The 18,586-nt window shown below is 37.4% G+C and overlaps 1 long non-coding RNA gene across 1 annotated transcript; it reads right to left on the bottom strand.

Annotated features, from left to right (window-relative positions):
• Window positions 1–5,494: 5,494 nt before the first annotated feature.
• On the bottom strand, window positions 5,495–7,130 carry LOC129415526 (uncharacterized). Its single transcript, XR_008634867.1, has 2 exons — window positions 7,043–7,130; window positions 5,495–5,662 (listed from the first exon to the last, which is right to left on the bottom strand). It is a non-coding gene; the product is annotated as an uncharacterized lncRNA (long non-coding RNA).
• Between the last annotated feature and the right edge of the window lie 11,456 nt (window positions 7,131–18,586).

Here is an 18,586-nt window from a genome sequence, read left to right on the forward strand (position 1 = left end):
ATCCTGTGGGAAACACTGTTAAAATACATCAGTGCCCTTTGTTTTGCCTCAAAATACATGCCAGTAATGTTTGTAGTAAAGCATGTTTGTTAAAACTAGTTATATTTCCTTATTAAACTAAGGCCTAGTCCTGGTTTAAGATAATCCCTGTCCGAGAAACCATCCCTATATGTAATTTTAAACGCTAAAGGTCGCTAAACAACAGCAGCCACACCTTGATGACATTATTAAAAAGCATAGAACTCTCATGGATGATGTATTGAAATAAAGTTTTACATTATAAACAATTAAATTATAATGTAAGCCCCACAGTGTGGCTTAATAGAAGCCACAGCTGAACATTGTGCGCTACACCTGATGTCATACCCCAATAAATCTGCAAGAAAATATATAAAAGTGTGCTAATAGTTTTTGTATATTTTAATGCAATAATCTTACATATTGTGCCTTTCAACAAAATTGTTAACAAAACATCCTTTAAACTATTAGTGTTCAGCACAAATGAAGGCTTGATGATTAACCATACAACTTGGTGTTGTATTTGTATTGTAAGGAACTAACACAAGAAATCTAACACTGTTGTTTCATACAAAATGTATTGTACAGTAGTGGTTCTCAAAATGGGGCCCGCAAGATGGTGCCAGGAGATATATATATATATATATGGTACTAACCAACAGCACTACTTTGAATAATTGTATATGTTTTGTTTAATTAAAATGTCACATTTTAGAACAAATTTTGTCACAAATTTTCTTTGGGGGGGGCACGGAGAAATGCACTGTACACAAGGGGGGCCGCACGCTGAAAAGTTTGAGAACCACTGTTGTACAGTATATACAGTACCAGTCAGTAGATTAAAACTTACTATACTTCATCCCATGATGTTTTGTAGTTAACAAAATTAATTTATTGTTAATTTAAATACAGTACACTCTTTTTGTTCTAAGCTTTTAACACATTATGTGTTATTTTGTGTTAAAATAAAACACAAGTTGTGCTAAAAGTAACCCAAAATGTATTGTTTCAATAATAACACAGAGATGGGTGGATTCTAAATGCGTTGTCCCAGAATCAATACTAATGTGTTGTTTTTAACACATCTGTTCTAAGAGTGCATGTTTATTTCTCTTTTAAGCGTGATAAACACAGTGACCCTAGATTGATATCAAGCCTGGATCTAATCCTCCACAGAGAACCGTATCAAACAATAAATGTTGTTACCAGCTCTGCACCAGGTCTTGAGGGGAGGTCTCAAGATTTCTTTAAAGATGGCTGCCTGGTGGGGAGTAAAAGCTATACGTGAGGGTTCAGATTAATTAGAATGATTGGTGTGGGTGAATAATGCATGACAATAGGAGCCCTGCGGTCTCTGCCAGGCTCATAAGGATGGTTAATTGTGTTGATGTGAAACTGCCACATAAACATGCACACAGGGGCATGTTGCTCTTTAACTTCCTTCCCACCCTTGGGATTCAATCTCACTCAGTAGATCATTGTGGATCAGATTGAATATACTCACTAGAAGCCTTTTCTGAGTATACTGCTATCATTCTCTTTGGAACTTTTCCCATTTACCTGTAAATCTCTTTATTATTTTCTCTTTCTCCTCCCTTTAAATGTAGGTGGTCCATATGCATGTACATTAAACGTGTTGGTGACATCTTTTAATCATGCCATGGAGTTTATACAGTCTCAGTTTTAGCCATTACACCCTCTCCGCTCTGTTTTCATACCGTATGTGTTTCCTTTTTTATCCAAATGTTATGATCCATTCCCTCTCTCTTTGGATCTCATAGGCTGTCAGAAACTTTGCTTAGAGCTAGTTAGGCTGAAAGACAACTTGACAGACAAGCTTGAAGATCTTTGTTATAACTGAGCTTCTTTTCTCGATGGACCACTTAATGACTTTAGGCTTTGACCTACCTGCAGGGGATGTTATGATTTGTGATGTAGCGGAAGTTATCACTTATCATGAACGATTAGCTTTCTGTTTGGTCTTACTGTGGGTTCACACCAGATGCGAGTTCAACGATTTGCACGAGTAGGTTACATACAAAGTCAATGCAAAGACACGAACAAACGCGTCCTCGCGTGGGGTGATGCGAATGACGCGATATGGGTGGCGCGTTTGCCGCGAAAACACGAACTATTGCTTCAAATGCGTCTTTGCCTAAGCGAGGGAAAAATTGGCATGACACGAAGTGAAATCCCGCAAATAATCTAGAGCGAGTAACGCGATGCCTCGCGTTTAGTGTGTACGTAGCATGAGTCTTGTGTGATTGGCCGTGTAAGTACTGTATAGGGGAGCATCAGAATAAAGCCTGAGAAACTCCAGGCTAGTTCTCAGAGACAAAGTGTAAATAAATAAAATGGGTGTTCCACTCTGTGAGCTAGTCTGTGATGAAAAACAAAGAAGGAGGAAGGAGAAAAATTGCATCAGGAGGAAGGATCAGCCAGCCTTAAAATGTTTTATACAAGTCTTTACATTTTTATGGAAGCATTTATGAGGCAGACCTTTTTTGACCGTGATGCAGTGCCTAGCAAATATAAAGGGAGGAAGCAGAGAAGAGAAACTTTTCTCGTGTCCCGTCTATTTGTAAAATGTTTGTTCTCAATAACAAAGCATGCTGTGTGTGTGGTCTCACTCAGGTTTTGTCAGTAAGGGCGGCTTTTGTGACCTTGTAAAATTTGAGCATCTCTTTGGGCTGCGTATAGAGAATTGAAAATGTCAGAGTCATTCTCTCTCCAGCTTGATAAGCCTCTATTAAAAATTGTTCTGAAATCACCAGCAAGCCGAAAAAGCCGATCCCCAGATTGAAGGAGACCATGCAAGTGAAGGCCCAGAGAGTGTAAGTAGCAATTTCCCTGTCAGAGCGGGGTGAGAGTTATTTGATTTTGAGGCCAACAATAAAGGATTTGTGTATACAGATTGAGTCTATGTTCTTGAGCTGAGCTGAAGGTTACCTGCAGAGAATTTGTCTGATTTACACAACTGAATCGCTTTGCAGACACAGTCGGAGACCCTCCCTTCTGAATGTCTGACTGTGTGTGTGTGTGTTGGGAGTTCATTAGCATTAGTCTCAGGTTCAGCAGGTGTTTTGTGCAGATGGGCTTTAGTCTGCCATGTCTACTGCTAGCCAGTTCTGAGTAAATCTGTCCAGAGGCCTCCTGACCTCTGACAGCACCTTGTACATCCTAACCTTCATTTGAATGTGGAGTCTGTTTTGTGTTTGTTCTCTGTGTTAGGCCCTGTGAGCTTTAATATGTTGGTTTGACTACCTGATAAATGGTAGAAGGAATGATAAAGATTTATGCGATTATTATTATTATTTTTAATAATACCCCTTTATGAATACTGGCGCTATTGGACAGTGATAGTATTGCTGGCGGAATTATTAGGAACACCATACTAATACTGTGTTTGACCCCTTTTCGCCTTCAGAACTGCCTTAATTCTATGTGGCATTGATTCAACAAGGTGTTGAAAGCATTCTTTAGAAATGTTGGCCCATATTAATAAGATAGCATCTTGCAATTGATGGGGATTTGTGGGATGCACATCCAGGGCATGAAGCTCCTGTTCCACCACATCCCAAAGATGCTCTATTGGGTTGAGATCTGATGACTGTGGGGGCCATTTTAGTACAATGCACTTATTGTCATGTTCAAGAAACCAATTTGAAATGATTTGAGCTTTGTGACATGGTGCATTATTCAGCTGGAACTAGCCATCAGAGGATGGGTACATGGTGGTCATAAAGGGATGGACATGGTCAGAAACAATGCTCAGGTAGGCCGTGGCATTTAAATGATGGCCAATTGGCACTAAGGGGCCTAAAGTGTGCCAAGAAAACATCCTCCACACTATTACACCACCACCACCAGCAGCTTGCACATTCTCCAAATTTCGTCTCCACCATCTCTCAACAGAAATCGAGACTCATCAGACCAGGCAACATTTTTTCAGTCTTCAACTGTCCAATTTTGGTGAGCTTGTGCAAATTGTAGCCTCTTTGTAGTGGAGATGAGTGGTACTGGTGGGGTCTTCTGCTGTTGTAGCCCATCCGCCTCAAGGTTGTGGGTGTTGTGGCTTTACAAATGCTTTGCTGCATATCTCGGTTGTAACAAGTGGTTTTTCTAATAATCCTTTAGGTGAATGTATATAGTGTGGTTGTTTATACATATGATGCACAGGATACACATGCATGTATTATCATCTGATACCACCCAAGTGTATATACAGATCATCAAAGTTGGATTTCACTCAGTAAATGTAGCCTTAGTAAATGCCTAAAGATAGGTTATATTTTCACAAAATGTTAATTGCATTACATACAGTAGGATGGCTTCATGTAGAAGACAAGTAAATCACAAAAATATGACTTTAAGTTTCAATATTAAAACATGTTTAATATTTACGATCAAAAATCCTGATGTGTGGGGGGAACCCCAATGACAAACGTACTCACGCTCTTGAGATTATCACGCGAAACGAAACAATATCCAAACAAGTGAAATTATGGAAGACGGAAGCAGTCATGGCGCGGCACAAAGTGAAGTTGATGTGGACAGCAGAGATGGACCATGTTCCAGCTGTCTCCATGACTTCACCCAAACCCTTTTTATTCCCTTGAAAAACACCATCATTGAAAGTTCTTCCTGCATATCGTCCGCCATGCTTATTCTGAAGTCTCGCGAGATTTGCTAGATTTCCTGTGTTCACAGTCGAGACTCTGATTGAAAATCTGTCCGTATGTGGGCTGGCACACACTATAGGAGCAAAACGGTTAAATCTAGGATTTTTTATCCTCATGTTTGTGGTCTATCACCTTTTGGAAATCTTATAAATGTAAAAAATCTTTTGGTGTGTACCCAGCATTAGATTATGCGATCATAGAGACCCATATTCAATTCTCACATAATTAAACTTACATTTTAAATAAGCTATTGGGGCGCATTATGTGCATTAGGCTACTTTATTTACCAGTGTGGTTTAAATAGTTTATGATTTCTCTCCTTTTCAAAGCTTTGTATCTAAAATTGGTTTTAAAGGCGAAGCAGGAGAAGCGTTCTAGTTCTCGGTATGACCGATCCATGACTAGTGAAGATCAAAGTTTATTTCCTGTTGTGTGTCTGTCTCACCAGACAAAGAGGTTTCTCCATTAATCAGCTTCTCTTCCAGTTTGGACTGTTCACATAGAGAAGGTTAAATGCAAGTCGAGCAAGGATCACCATCTACTGTTGCACGTGAATGTTTTTCCTTTCTGGCACAGGAGGCCTCAGAAGCCATTTTTGCACAGAAGAACAGAATATTAACTTTAATCAACTACAACAATAACAAGGCAACAACAAACATATGTGTAAAGAGCAGTAGGACTAGCAAGTAAATGGAGAAAATTGAGGTTGACACATAAGAAAAAAAAATGTTGCTATTGGTATAGAGATACTCTCACAATAACATGGTGGCTTTTAGTCAAGTCCTACACTTGAATGCATCTTATTGATTTTATTATAACTTGTAATACATAGAAATGCTTTTCTCTTGAACATCACGCTTTCCACCATGATTCAATTAGGGAAGAAGCTTTTGTGGTGTTGTTTTCTCCGAAATGGCAGGGCTGTCTTGGCTCATTACCTCACTTTGATACGATGATAAACACTGTGTTGAGACAAAAGATGAAGAATTAGGAGGAGGAAAGAATAAATCATTAAATCAATGCATGAGATGAAAATTCAGTCATAATATTATTTGTTTGGCAAAAAAACAAAACAACCAAATGCAAACTCCCCCGTGTCGGATGCACACATTTAGTATATTTGACACAACATTATGGAAATAACAAATATATTTTGTCCTCATGTGTTTTCTGTTTACATATATATTACTTTTAATATTGTTGTCTCTCATTATTATTCATTATTATAAAAAATAAATAAATAAATATATATATATATATGTATATGTATATGTATATGTATATGTATATATATATGTATATGTATATATATATATATATATATATATATATATATATATATATATATATATATGTATATGTGTATATATATATATGTATATATATATGTGTATATATATATATGTATATATATATATATATATGTATATATATGTGTATATATATATATATATATATATATATATGTATATGTATGTGTGTGTGTGAATAATAATGAGAGAAAACAATATTAAGAGTAATATACGTAGCAAAAGACTTGGTTAATGATTTTCTTTTTGGATTGTGGTGGTAAAACACAGTTTTTATATATCTCACTAATTTAGTGGTTATTATTGTTTTAAAACAAATATTACAAGTAATGTTAATCATATGTGTTAGTTCCTCATATATTTCCCTTACATTCATACCTCAAAGGACATTGTATGGTACTTGCCAATATCCAGTATAAGTGTATGATTTTATAGACTATTAATAAAGCTAGTCTATATCGCTTGGTGTTTTGACTGCTCATCCACAGCTTCTGCCATTATACTAAGCTGAGAGCAGAACTCACTGTTAATTATACTTTAGATTTTATGGTGCGGGACTAGATAGTTTTTACGTTTGGACACCCAAGGCATAAGTAAGAAATGTTCCCTTACGGTTTCCACACCTCCAGCCTTTAATAGTGTCTTTTAATAAAAGTCCAGCCATTTTACATGGTGTCCAGTTACTCCATTCAATTTTTTTATAATTAAGCATGAAACAATAAATTTCTGCCAAGTCTGTTTAACTGTTGCATATCTAATATCATTTCCCTAAAGCTCTCTTTGGTCCTGTTAAATTAGGTGAATGTGACTGCCATAAAACAGTGTGGATCTCTGAATGAGCCTTGCATTAGGCACCATCTTTGGACCACCTTCTGCATACTCATTTCTTACTTTAAATCTTTATAATAAAGCTCCTTGATTTAGTTTTTTTTTTTTAATTGTCAGCCCTATTTTCTACGAACTTTAAAACTTTCTTGAAAGAAATATTATATACTGTTGGCATCTAATAAACAAACAAACAAACAAACAAACCCATTTAGGGCACTGCCAGAGAGACAAACTGTGTTTGAAGAGGCAGATTAGAAGTGTTCTTTGGTGCCAGCTGCAGTATTCAGATCTAAAAGAGCAAAATGACAGATTGTTGACATCAGTGATACATCTTTAATCAGTCAGCACAAAACAGCAAGATGATGCGTCTTATTCTCCCATACTGACTTGAACGAGGCTGTGGGCAAACAGGAACAGACCCAACCCCAGCTGCAGAGATTAAGCTTTAATTAATGCCTTATTTTCACATTAAAATTGGGTCTTAGCATCGCACGGCCATGAAGAACAGGATAAGGTGAACTTTGAATCGGGGTGAAGCTAAAGCCAAATAAACAAATCTGTGTTTTAGCTTTGCACTTACAGATCATTGGTGTACTTTAAAGAACACACAAAGCTGTACACACTCATACACAAACCATTTTTCTCAGCATTCCACATTAGTCACAGAATATTTTGCTCATTTATCCGTGTCATTGTCACAGATCTCCGCATTTTTCTATGTCTGTCGACTCTGTACCACAGACTTTTTTCCGTGTCAGTTTCACGTATTGGTTACTCAATTGTTTTTCCTATTTTCTTACCATTTTCATGTGGGTTTGGGGTTAGAACGACTTTCTGTAACATAAAATGACATCCTAACCCAAACCCAACTCTAATGCTGGGTTCAGACCAGCTGCAGTAGAGGCATCAAGCGCGAGTGATTTCAATGTAAAGTCAATGTAAAGACACGTTGATGCACGTCTGGAGGTCTTGCGACGCGAATGTGGCGTTTAGCGCTAAGCAAATTGAGCTTTGCTGCGGCAAACATGCAAGTTGAAAAATTTGAACTTTGCCGGAAAAATGCGCCACGTTAGCTATCAGGAGCTTGCTTTAGTAGTGACGTGATTACAGGAAGCGAGCGGAGTCGCAGAAGCCACTCCCATGACACGATTTTCCATGTGAATGTCTCGATGGCAGCTTTCACGCGCGAATGAAGCAAGTAAATTCAAAATGTTCAAGCGGCAAACTAGACGCGGTACATGCATATTTCATTCCTCAATAGTTAAAGTGACATCCTAACCCAAACCCCAAATCTAATCCCAAAGAAAATTGTTTAAAAATAGGAAAAACTATTGATTATCCAATACGTGAACTGACACAAAAAAAGTCTTGTACAGATACGAAAAATGCGGAGATCTGTGACAATGACACGGATAAATTTTGTGAGATCTTCTTTGTGAGATCTTTTAGCAACGCTAAAGAGGGTCGCACAACGGACGCGCCGCTCAGTGCTGCGCCGGTCTAAAAAAAAACCAACACATTGTTTTCTTTGATTATACTGCCCGCGGTGCCCAGCTTTGACCTAGGAAGTTGCTCAAATCCCTGTCGGGCCACAGAGCGGCACTCACATAGTTTAAAATTAAATAACATCATATTTGTCCCAAATCATTAACGATTAACATTGGCTGCTAACGTATTTTGCATTTTGAAGTAGAAGCTGTCTGACTAAGCTCGCGCTATTTGTTATGCACTTCCGGTTTACGATACCTCCGAGTTGTATTATTGATTTGAAAGAAACAGGCCTCTGTATGTTGGAAATGCCTATGAAGAAATGCCACACAGTTTTTTTTTGGTGTGTTTTATTTTGACGGGTTCTAACGGACCAGTAACGTCGCTTGCAGTTCGCATAGAACAGACGTGTTGTTAAATTTTGGGTGAGGTGCGCGCCAGGATACACAGAGCCTTATCATTTGCTGCATACTGTTGACTTTTCACTTAATAATTATAGGTTTTATCAGCATTATGTTATGTTGATATATATTGTTTGTTTTTCATATAAAAAATATGTGTCAAGCTTCCTTTAATTTATTCGGTTGTTTTAAGAATTTTCATTACATTTCAGGTTATTGTGCATCTTGAAAAACGTTTTAGTGCTTATTTAGTGCTTAGTTTTTAATATATTGGTGTAGATTTATGTCCCAACTGTATTTGTAGGGCCACATTGCATATGCATTTTAATAGTTTAACATTTTTAATTTATGGGAGGAGAGTATTTTAATGAATCACGCACTTTGATTTACTAAGTTTCACGCTTATCAAGTTTCTGGTATTTGGACTGCATCTTTGACTATGGAAATGACAATTTTGCGTCTGCGTCAACTAATTTATATGGGTGGGATATACGTTTTTTTATAATCATACGTTTTTGTACAAAAAAAATCACTTTGTACAAATTCATAAGAATTAGGCAAATCGTTAAATTACGTACAAATTACCGTCAGATCATGTTGGATCTATTTTAAGTTTTCATTGCTAGTCATAACTGTTTTCAAAAATTCTTATCAAGTCAGGTTTGCTTACATTCATGAGTGTTTTTGCCGTTTTGTGTTTGCTGAGAGTCTGTGACTGGTACACTTGTAGTCTAGTTCCTCAGTCATTTAAGGTGTTAAGCTCAATTTTTTTAAAGATTAAGTGGCTTTAAAAGAAGCATACACCATCGATTCACAGCCTCAAAGCTGACAGTAGATCTGTCTTTAAAGGTTTATAAGTGATCCTTAAATAACCATTTTCCCAGTAGAGAAAGTGAATGATTTTTCTTTTTGGACTTTACTGTCTGGCATTATCTTGTATCGTGTGTGGTAGCATTAGTGTGCTAGAGCAGTAAGGGAGTTTAGGAAAAGAAATGACTTCATCAAGAGATCCTCTCTAACGCATTCCCGTTGCATCGTATTATTGTCCGAAAATGGACAAAAAGCTCATGAGAATTCCTCAGCCGTCTGGTGCTATATTACTTTGAGAAATTATACAATTCTCAAAGTTCAGTGGTAATTGAGAAGATAAGTTTAATACTCCTCTCCCCAGACACACGGGTTCAGCCAAAAGATGAAAAGGCCTGAAAATATTAATGAGAGAAGTGGGGGTGAGCTCTGGCTCAGCAGTGCTTTAATGTCCTTATCTGTTTAGCGCAGGGGTAGCTCTTTGCAACCAGGCCTTCCCAAGTATGCAAATGTCTTTACGTTTGGACAGGCTGTGAATTGGGCTAAGGCTAATTTCATCCCTCAACGTGCGCTTCTTAATGTATATTATTAGAGTGTCTGCTGGGGAGATGGGACACAACACAGCTCTAATTGATGACATGGCAGATGGAGACTTTATTTGAATGCCAAAGTGTTGCATCGTAAAGTAGCAGGTGTAAGTAATATATGACCTCTTTCTCTCTGATGCCGCGTCCTGGCCTGGTGTGACGCAATAAAGTAAATGTGTGTGAGCTGAATCTTTGTCCTAACCTTTTTGGTTTCTATGAGTTTATGGAAGTAACTCTGCCCACCGTGAAGTCTTATTAGCTTCTTGCAACTGTACATGATGCATGCAATACACTATATGGCTTTATGTGAACAACTCTCTCTTAACTGTAAGATGGCTGGGTTGTTTTTGACCCATAATGGGTGGTAAGTATTGGACAGAACACATGCTGGGTAAAAATGACTTAATGTTGGGTTGTTGTTATGCAACCATGGGGTATAATAACTCAGCAGTTGCGTTAAAACAACCAAGCATTGGGTCAATTTTAACCCTTGGGTGTGTTCTGTCCGATATTTACCCATTATGGGTCAAAAATATCCAAGACATTTTTACAATTTAATAATCACTGATTTTCTTGTGTCTTAATATGAGAAATTCATATACTGGAAAACAGTGGAGGCTGTTATTGCATTAAATGGAGCACCAACTCTCTCTAATTTTTTTTTGTAAAATTAAATGTCCAGCAAGACCATACAGTTTAAATGTGGTGTTCACATGTTTTGACTATACAGTGTATCTTTAAGGGTCTGAACATGAAGTGCTGCAACCCTGTTGTATTTGAAGGATTTTTTTAACTTTCACTAAAAGTGCCTGTGCGTCAAAGCCTGTAAATTGTAGAGATACCAAAATTAGTGGTCTGGTCAGAAATTCCACCCGCTGCTCAGGCACATTGACCTGCAATCTTCCAGACACCAAGTGGCGCTATAAAAAGCATCTCTGTGGAATGTAAGGGGAAAGAATTAAGATGAATCCTCTGAATCACGGAGTCATGTTTTTGGTCATTTTGCAAAAAGGTTTTCATTTCTGCTTTTTCGAACTCCTCCAACACCATTTAGCAATGCATTTTAAATATTGCATGTATGTAAACTCACAACAAAAAATAATCAAAAGTAAACTTTTTTTATGTCCACGTACTTCACTTCAGGCAAGAACTCTGGTATAGAAGAGTTGTCAAATAAGGTAACAACACTATGTGTAAAAATGTGTAGAGTTTATTTTTTACTATTTTTTTGAACTGGTGTAATTTGATTCCTTGGGTCATATCCACCTGTTTCTTGACGTAAGTGTGGGCGCCGCCATCTTTAAGCTTTCCTGTTTATGACTTCCAGTGATCCACTAAAGCTAATGGTAGTCTATTGTGAAGGACACAAATGTGCCGTTTTGACTGGATGTTTAATGTTTATTATGAAATCCAGGAAGACCAACATAATTTGTGCAGTTACGGATTGCGATAATAGCCAATACAAAAGCAGTAAATCTCAAAACATTTGTTTTAACCATAATACACGCACAAGAACTGAATGTGTATGTGGCGCACATGCAATCATGATCTGTATTTACAAATCCATCCAGTAAAACCTTTCATAGAAACTGCCAGTAAACAATAAATACAATAATTGTTTAAAAACAACTAATATTATGCTGATAAAATATGCGTATTTTATTCTGCTACTATATATTATTACAAAAATGCGATTACAGTACAGAATATATACGACATATAATTGGCTTAGTTAATTTTAATAATAGTTCGTAATGTGTTTGCGCATAGTTTTGTTTTGTTTTAAATAAAAAGCAAATATTATAAAAAGTAAGCAAATATTTTCATAAGCTCATTTCTCCACCTAGTGCGTAAGAGCAATGTAATAATATTTTCATAAAACGAAAACAATACTGAATACATGTAGTAGTTTAATACGTTTATTATGGTTTGTTCAGATAACTTACAATGTGTTGAATAAGGAAAGATACTGCTGTGTTGGACCGTGTGAAGCTCGATGTGTCGCCATAGACAAGTCCAGTAAAAATTGCAGTTTAAAAAAACCTCACACCAGAGGGACAGTTGTGACGTTTTAAACCAGCCCCTGAAAAGTTAAAAACACAAAGTCTTGGTAAATTCCATGTACAAACACTCTGCTGACTTTCCCATTGTAAAAAATTCTATATTTGCGCATTGAAGACCCGTCACCTCCGATCAACAACACAAAATGATTAAATATATCTTCATATATCAAGCCACTTCTTAATTTCATCCTTAGACTGGTTCATACATGGCAGGTGTAATAAATATTAACTATTTAAATCATGTTTTATGTGTGCTCCAACTACACTGTTTTCTACCAGCTGGCTATTGAACCGGAAGTCTCGCACCGGAAAGGAAATACGTCACATCACTTCCGCGTTCGAGAAAAACGTGGATCGAGTACGACCAAAATTTCATAGTCATAGGATACTTTCTATCCAGCATTTTGAAACCTGTTTTTTTTTTCTGAAAACTATGAAATCTTGCTAACAAAACGTTATCAAAAGTATTTTGATTTAAGCCATACAACAGATACGAGCCATCTATTTGTGTAAACCCAATTTTGAACATATTCTGTATCTGTAAGTATTGCGTAAGCAGCGCAAAGGTTTTGGCTTCGAATTCTAGGAAACACACATGTATACCTTGCACTGTAAGTTGTTTTAAATCAAAGTGTCTCTCAAATTTAAATGTAGTTACTGTGATTGTCCCATGACATACTGCTGTTCTGCATTCATTGTTAAAGATTTGCTTATTGCTGGAAGTCTTTTGCAGGACATAGTCTAGTGGTTTAATCTGTCACAAAAGTCAGCCGCAGTCAAGCCCATGAGGGGTGTGTGTATTCCTATGTGTGTGTTGCTCAAACTTTAACAGAAATTTTCAGTTTCGTACACCATGTTCCTGTACAAGCATTTACTGATGGTGTGCTTAGATGGTTTCAGCAAAATCAATTGCCGCTCTCTGAGAAATTGAGCTTGCTGTTCCTGTAATGCGGCACCCCTCAGAGCTCAAGAGTTTCATTTTGAAGGTACATACTAGTCCTTATGTAAATCCAGAACCATGTTGTTTTTATTATAGAACAAACAGTTATTTTTTTAATTAATCTTTTTGCAACTAATAGTAAGTTCTGTATATGGTGAGCACAGGATGTCAAGCTCCAAAAAAGAACCTTAAAAAAACACTACCCAATCATTGTATGTCAAGTCAGTATGACTTGTGCAATATATTTCTTTGGAGTCACACGTTAGCATGTTAAAGGTCCAGTGCGAGGTTTTTTTAGTAGCATGTAGTGGTGAGATTATGAACTGCATCCAACCTCAATTTCGAAATGCAAAGGAAGCTACGGGAGCTGCCACAGAACAAACATGATGTTGTCTTAAAGTGCACCCTTTTCATTGCTAAAAAACAACATTATTTTGTGTATTTGGTATAATGGTTAAAAACACATTATTTTCCACATACCGTACATTTTGGTAGCTCCAGATTTCACTCTCTTCCTGAAACGCACAGATATGAAAAGCTCTGTGTCCCTGATTGGCCAGCTAATCTGTACTTTGTGATTGGCCTGAATACCTCTGACATCAGCCGGAAATGTGACGCTCATTATGTTTGAAAGATTCGGTTGCTATCAGGAGTTTACTTACAGGCTGTGAGTCCGAAGCGTGAGGAATTATGATAATGTCGCTAAATCACCAATCCCAGGAAGTAAACTGTTGCCTTCAATGCATGCGTTTGTTGTAGTCCAAGAAAAAAGATTTACTTTGGAGATGATAACTCCGCGTCATCGTTTACTTTGGGGTTTGTACCTTTTGCATATATTTAACATGTACTAATACACACCAAAGGAAATGTACAAATGTGAGTCGGACAATAGGTGCCCTTTAAAACAACATAGGGACGAAACACGCTCCATAAAACAGTTTGTTCGTTTAGGGCTACTGTAGAAACATGACCGAGGCCTCAGTGTAAGGGGACCCGCAGTGTATGTAGATAAAAACGTCTCATTCTAAAGTAATAAAAACCATAAAGTTAATTTTGTAAGGTCTTTACATTACTGATAATGTAGTTATGTATACTATATTGCATTTCTGTCAAGAGATCTTTCTTAAGGTTGCACATTGCACCTTTAAGAACAGCATGCAATTTAAGTCTTAAAAGCTTTTTCCATTAAGCTCAGAGCTTGTTTTTTACATGGACAGGAGGGAGGGATGACCTGTGATCATATAGTGTGTGGTTTAAATGCAAGGTGTGTAATGGGGGGGGGGGGTGTTTGTCTCTGGAGGATGACCAGTATGACATGGAAGAAGCTTGGACACCATCAGACAGATAGTAAGGTGTGAAATGAGAGAAACTGAGCTGAGCATGTGTCATCATGAGAAAAAAAGAAAGTGGTTGCCTTAGTGCAGTCACCCATATCATACTCTCTACATTAATCCTTTTGTCTGGAAGAAGGATGTGAGTTTTTATGTTTTTATTTGTGTATGTGTGGAAAAACATTTATACTACTTGCACTATGTTTAGCGAGGTGCTCGATTCAAAATACAATTATTTTCAGAATTTCACGGAAAGCTGGTAGTAATGAATGATATATCAGCAGGGGAGACGCAGGGAATTGATGTTTCATGATGGGACCTATTAGTTACAAATGAATAAATACTTTACACGAATGAAACAGGAAATGTTTTGCGGTGCATATCTGTTGTGTTCAGTCTCTTTTCTGTAGGGGGTGTTTTTATAAATATCAGGGTCTTCTGGAGAGATAGAACCTCTTTCAGGGCTTCTGGTTTTCTCATCCTTCTCTTGTTATCCTGTGGGAAGTGTGACTGTACGTGTCTCACAGCTGATTGTCAGTAATGACCATAGATGAGTCGCTCCGGATCACCACAGATCGACCGTGGGTTTCATCTGGAAAAGTGAATCATTGCATGCATGGAAACGCATAACAGGCACAAAAGTACTGTACGTATGCAAGTCACACCTTACGTCTGGCAGCTGGCTTGTTGTTTTATCACCTCTTACATCACTGCTGTTAGCTGCTTGTTAAAAAGGGGTCTTATTATAAGGGATGCACAATCTTGATTTTTCCTGGCCGGTTTTTATACCGATTTTCTTAACAAGCAAATTGGCCGATTCCGATCCTATTTCCTTATCAAGCAACAAACAAGAAAGAAAGTATACATAAACAATATGCTTATTTGGTATTTAACAGGCTAAACTTGGTTTGGCTATTGAAAACAATAACTGTAACCATCTCAAATTAACAGCAGGAACTGTGCAGTAGGCTATGTTCAATACAAACATAAGTGGTTAAATGAGACCATGACATGGATGGTTGAGTGAGGGGTTGATGGTCTTGCCTGTTTTGCATTATCAGCAGACTTTTGATACTTATTGTGTTCTATCAGGTGATGAACTTAAATGTCTGACCAAGTTTGTTGTGGTGAATGCAGGGCTCTCACGTTTTATTTAAAAGTTTGGAGTGAGATAACATCTGTTAGGGGAGAGGCCCCTCTGCCCCACCAAATTCTCAAGTTTTTGCCAGCAGTTCAATGTTACCTTTATTCATAACTGACCAGCACAAATATAAATTATAACAATTGGTAAGTCTGATAAAAGACTTATAATTAAATAAATTGCTCTACATATTAAGAAATACAAATGTATCAAAATTTAACTGAAATCTGTATTATATACAGTAGGATTGCAGCACTTGCCATCAGCGTGTATTTTAAGCTGTGTTAAAGAGAGAGATAAGGTTACATGTTACAGTACTACATGGCAATAATAAAGAAATACATCTCTGGTCCTTTCATTAATTTCAGGAAGCCTCTACGTTAGTTTCAGGTAAGCTAAGCTTCTGATTGCAAAGCAGTTGGAGAGTTTTTTTTAATAAATCAAGCATAATTTAACAAGTATTTGGCTATATGCAAGAAACCTGCGTTATTTACAGCATTTATTGGATCTTGCTCTTGTAACTTTCACTCTATGCATGCACGCGCCGCGCATCCAAGTGATTGACAGCGCGAGAAAAATTTGAGACAGCTAAACTCGACGGAAACTTCCCTGTGCATTGTCCATTAATTGTATATAGCAGGAAAAGTTATCAGTCTCTTAGAAATACAAGGTGTGAGGGTGTAAACGGCCTGAAATGCGTGTATCTGCCGGCTTCGGAGCGGATCCGTTCCGGAGCTTATCGCTTTCATGGAGTGAATGCGTGAGACTTGAAAGCCCTGGGAATGTACTGTTGTTTTTCCGTGATTAACTTGTCCTTTACAGACATTGCAGCTTGCAATCTTAATGTCCTACGCACAGATTTCGAAATGCTTTTACACAAAAGACATGTTTGTGATTGATAAAAATGTTGTCTGTGCACTTCCGGAAAAATCGGCCGAAAAAACAAAAAAACAGCTGGTTGCCGATCACGCAAAACCGTCCGGTTCCGATCTCTGGCCGGTCAACCGGTGCATCCCTACTTATTATACAGTTTTCTGTTATTTAAGTTTTCCACCGTGGTCCACTGGCAATGCCAATCTTTTTTATTTTTTGTCAACAGAGAATATTTTTAGGTTGCTCTTTTACTTCTAGAATTTAACCTAGAATTGCACCAATTCAGAAGTGTCTGCAGAAGAGGGTTTACAAAAAACCACATTTGCAATGCCTTCAGGTCCCACACACATCTTTACATTACTTTCTGAATCGTGCTCTGGTGCACAGGGACCGAAATACAATTATGGGTACTCAAAGTTGTGAAATACTCTGATATTGCCTTTAACAACAGACTCTTTTTTTCCTCTTGACTCTTTGACGTTTTTTGTGCTCAGTAATAACTTTAAATAATTGTATAATGGACAATACACATTTCCTGCGGTTATGATCTCTTTGCAAAGTCATTTTCTGTTTAATCGTGCATGCACACAAACACAAAGGTCCACTTAGCACTACTGGTACTATGTGGTGGACTACTAAAATGTGCAGGTAATCTCTGTGATTTTAATGTTAATTAAAGATGGATGATTCAGTTTAATTTGATGTTTACTTTATAAATGTTTGATATTCTAAGCACTTATTTACCTTGCAGCCATCAACAAGCTACCAATACTATGATATTCATATAGTTAATATTAAAATAGAAATTGCCAAGTCACAATAAATCAACCCGTGCATCACTGCTAGGAACTAGAGGTCGACCAATGTTTTTATTCTCTGGCCAATGCCGATTCCGATATTTAGAAATCAGGGCAGCCGATGGCCGATATATGCTGCCGATTTTCTTGTTCGATATGTTTGGCCGATTTTCTATTTCTACATAATAATCAAAATGTCCTCATCATTAGCAGATATTTTAAATGTAAAAATGTCACTATTTAAGTCAAAGTATTTAAAAAAAGATGACTGGTCTTTCTGAAAAGTTTTACAACCTCCTCCGCACCATGCATTTATCAGACACAGATATTAACTGACACTCTGCTGTCATAATTTCTTGCTCTTTGATTTTTTTCCATTGCTTTTATTGCTTTGTGGGATAAAATCCTTCTTTGGTAGACCTGATAAATTATTTAATCATCATAAAATTAACATAGTAAACATCTATGTTTTTTAGTTTAGACTGTTATGTAGGGCAAATCTTTCTAAACACATTTACATTCTCATTTCTGAGGCGCTATGAGTGACTGTTTGTGCTGACAGTGACGTCTTGTGAGTTTAGTGTTGGACAGATCTGTATTATTCAAACGAATCGGTTCAAAGGAGTCAGTTCGCGAATCCAGGCTGAGCAACGTAAAACTGTTAACAAAGTGTTACTGTAACAATACAAAAAACATTTCCTAGCTGGATATGATTTGGTCTTCCGATCTTTCTGCATTGTGTCAGTTTTGTTTTAAGGTAATATGTAAGAGGCAGTAAGCAGAGAGACATTTCAAAGACAGAAAGGGTGCGCGTGCAAGACTGCTCACACACACAGCCTCAGCAAGCTGCAGCAAGAGGCGGTGTCACGAGTTCTACAACAACGCTTAGGTGCCCGCAGATGCGCCTACCTATTAATCGCCATAATTTTGCAGCAAATCGGCCAAAGCCGTTTTTTTTTAATATTCCAAAAATCTGCCAAATTATCGGCCCGGCCGATAAATTGGTCGACCTCTACTAGGATCTCTAATTTTGGTGTAATAATCAAGGACTTTGCTGCCATAACATGGTAGCAGGAGGTGCAATGATATTACGCAGCAGCTAAAATAGTCCCCTTTGTAAATTTCAATAGTTTGGGACTATTTTCGGGCACCGTGTAATATTATTGCGCCTCCTGCAGCCATGTTACAGCAGCAAAGTCCTTGATTATTACACCACAATGAGAGTATAGTTCCTAGCCATATCCATCTAAAAAAATGACAACTTTAAATTCTCTGTCGGTCTTAGTACACGATATAACTACAGAAGAATTAAGTTTTAAA

The sequence above is a fragment of the Misgurnus anguillicaudatus genome, chromosome 11, assembly GCF_027580225.2.
Source record: "Misgurnus anguillicaudatus chromosome 11, ASM2758022v2, whole genome shotgun sequence".
NCBI lineage: Eukaryota > Metazoa > Chordata > Actinopteri > Cypriniformes > Cobitidae > Misgurnus > Misgurnus anguillicaudatus.